Source organism: Mauremys mutica, unplaced genomic scaffold (genome assembly GCF_020497125.1).
Source record: "Mauremys mutica isolate MM-2020 ecotype Southern unplaced genomic scaffold, ASM2049712v1 Super-Scaffold_100186, whole genome shotgun sequence".
NCBI lineage: Eukaryota > Metazoa > Chordata > Testudines > Geoemydidae > Mauremys > Mauremys mutica.
Window position 1 is genome coordinate 798,357 of NW_025423282.1, and position 3,573 is coordinate 801,929.

Consider the following 3,573-nt stretch of genomic DNA (forward strand, 5'->3'; position numbering starts at 1 on the left):
TGGGGACAGGCCCCCCCTGTTCCAGGAAGTAGGGGAATGTCTGGTGTTCGGGGCAGAGCATTCCTCCTATTGAACTGTGATGCTCTGACCGATAGCGGAGTCGACATGGGGCTGGCACAATCCATAGACCAGGTTGTTATATAAACTGCACATGGATTTTAACCCTTCACATACAGTAATGGCAACGTTCTTGGTTCAGGCTTGTAGCAGTGATGGAATAAACTGCAGGTTCAAATCAAGTCTCTGGAGTCCATCAACAGCTGAGATGGGTCATTCAGTCCTTTGTACAGAGCTTCAGTTTGTAGCAAAGTCCCTCCAGGGGTATGAAGCAGGATTGAAGACAAGATGGAGATGAGGCATCAGCCTTTTATAGTCTCTTGCCATGTGGTCTTTGCTTTCTTTGTCCCAAGGACACTCTATCCAGCATGAGGCATAGAAAAACCTTAGCGTTCTGTCCATAGGCAGGTCCCTGCATACCTTGCTGAGTGACAAGGGATATCTGCCTTCTCTCGATGGGTCGATTGTATAGCTGATGGTCCTTAATGGGCCATCAAGCAGGTTAGGCAGAAGTGACACCAACTTGTCTGGCTGGGGTGTTCCCTGGAAGCAGAGCACAAGTTTGAAATATGGACAGTATATTCATAACGTCAACTACAAGAATGATACACATCTAGAGATAGCATAATTATCATCACCCAATCAGAACCTCTCCATAGACCCCTTACACGACAACCTTTCTATAATATTGGCTGCAAATATAGAACAGTGGTCCCAACGGTGTTCTATACAGTTACAGATTATGTCAATAACATCACAGGAGGTGACACGGCATCAGTGAGACTGATACTGGAATAGCCTCCAGTTCTGGTGTCCTCATTTGAAAAAGATGTTGTGAAATTGGAGCTGGGGCAACAAACAGCCACCAAACGTTCTGAGGGCTGGAGAAAAATGCCTTCTAGTGAGCTATTGAAAGAGCTCAACCTGTTTAGCTTACCAAAATAAGATTGAAAGATGACTTCATTGAAGTGTTGAAGGGCCTTAATGGAGAGAAAAGATTGGGTATTAAAGCAGAGAAAGGCCTAACAAGACCCAATAGCTGGAAGGTGAAAAGAGACAAATTCGTATTACAACTAAGGCACAAATATTCAACAGCGAAGATGATTCACCACAGGAACAACTTACCAAGGAAAGTGGTGGATTCTCCATCTCCTGATGTCGTTTAATGAAGACTAGATGCCTTTCTGGAATGTGTTTGCCCCAAAAGTAGCTCTTGTGTCATACAGGAGGCCTGTGATATGCAGGGGGTCAGATTAGATGCTCTAATGGTCTCTTCTGGCCATAAAGTCGACTAATTTCTGAAAAATTGAGTGTAGTATTGGGAGCAGCATCTGATGTTTTACTGTCTAGCCGCCTTGCTTTCTAGAACGAACGCTCCTTGAGTGGGGTGATCCACAGGGAGTAGCTCAAACCTCCAAAGTGCCTGGCCAGGGGCAGGACATTAGCACAGCAAGGGAGGGGTGTGGCAGTGACATCACAAAGGCCTTTTGCAGGACCTCAGACTATTGGTCAAAGGTGGTGGGGAGGTGCTGACCTCACAGAGAGATGCTGAGATCAGCCAGGCAGGACAGGGGTGAGGGGCCAGGGAAACCTCAGAGACCCCTGTGGCTTTGCTTCAGCAAGTCTCCTTCTCCAGGTCTCTCTTTGAGGACTGAGAGAGTATTCGGGTTCACGGACATGAGTGCCAGGAGGAACCTCTTTCGACTTTTCTCCTTCCCTTTTAGTGAGTTTACGAGAGATCAGCTGTCCCTCTAAACCCCCTGTTCCAGCCCCCCTGACACAGAGCTAAGCAGGCAGCAGTGTGTGCGTGTGTGTGTGTTACAGAGAGTGCTGTGCTGAGCTGAACCAGGGAGAGAAGGGGGGCTGATGTCGGGGCTGTCCCCTGCCTCAGGACTGGTTGCTTCCAGCAGCTGTCTGAACTTAGAGACAGTGTGCGACACACTCACTCTTCCGCAACACACACACTGTCTCTGCCTCCCACGCACATTGCAGTTGGAAAGCAGCTGGCAATCTAGTAGGATGCCCATGGAACAATGGGATAGAAACCTGCATCATGTGATGCTGTACCAGTCCGTGAGGCATTGCAAACCCTTCCCAAAGCACCCTGCAGCCAGTTGCACAGTGGGATGGCTACTCACAGTGCAGTGCACTGCTCTCTGTGGCGATCCAAGAGATGCTAGCATGGATGTGCTCTGGTGACACAGGGGCATAGGGTGGACATGCAACAGCTGTTCAATTAAAACACTTTAACTAAAGCCGTGTTACTCTTTTATGTAGACATAGCTTGAGAGTGAGACAAGACCCAGCTCCATTGAAACTAAAGAACCACAACTTCCTCTGTAGTTGGCAGGATTTGAACCTGTGCAGGAAGACCCCAATTATAAATAAATAATGAAGTTGCTTTAAGCGGAGGGGGGAGAGAGCTGTCTCATCCATGCAGTTAACCCATCTCCCCGAGAGGTGGTAGCTATGTCACTGGGGGAAGCTATGTTGGTGGGTGTGCAAGCTGTGGTGTCTACATGTGTATATAAAGTTTAATCAAACCCCATTTTTTAAACCCCTGTGGTCTGGGAATAGAAAAGGAGCTCTCTGAGGCAGAGCCCATCCTTCAAAATCCTTAAGATCATGGACTTGCCAATGCAAATGTCATGGGGGTATAGCTCAGTGGTAGAGTGCTTGACTGCAAATTAAGGGGTCTTTGGTTCAAACCCCAGTAACCCCTTACAAGCCTGTTTCTTCAAAAAAACTAATTCCATTTCTAGTATGCTCAGGAGCCCCACTAAATAGGGATTTCTGAACTGAATGGGCACACACGCAATGTTTTCCTGTGCAAATGCATAAAAACCTAGCAAACATATCCCCCAGCTGAAATCAGTTCCAATCCTCTAAGTGTCTAGGTTTGTTTTCATCAATGAAACAAAGGCACATGAAGACACATTTGCAGGTCCTTGGCCTCCATGGGCTACAATGTGCAGAAGAACAAGAACCACATCCACTTGGGAGGCATGGACTAGTCTGTATTACATTTGGTAAGTAAGTTGCCATTGGGACTGAAAACTCTTCTGGAGGTGGACAGGAGCCTGTTACAAAACTAAAATAACCAAGATTTACCAAACTCCCTGTTACACATTCAATCCTCTGTTTATGCACACGGCATCAACTGGGGCTCTAATAAATGGCAGCGTTCCTTTAACACAGATCGTTGTTCCTTGTAACTTTCAGATGCATTCGAATGGCAGCTGTTCAGAGGTCATGTGCTGCTAGTTCATGAGCAGCAGCAGAGTCTCTGTATGTTTACCAACCGTAGAGCTGGGTGTGTCTGCATCCAAGTAACTGCAGAATCAGTGTAGTACCAGACAGTTAATTGCACAGTCTCACTTTCTGGTCTCATTGATCATTTGGGTAGAAACAGCAACGGTTTGGTGGGTTTTGGTTTTTTTCCCCTTCGTTTTCTCCTAAGGAATGTGTGATCTTGAGCATGTTAGTTTAAGTTCCCTGTGAATCAGGAAAATTCCA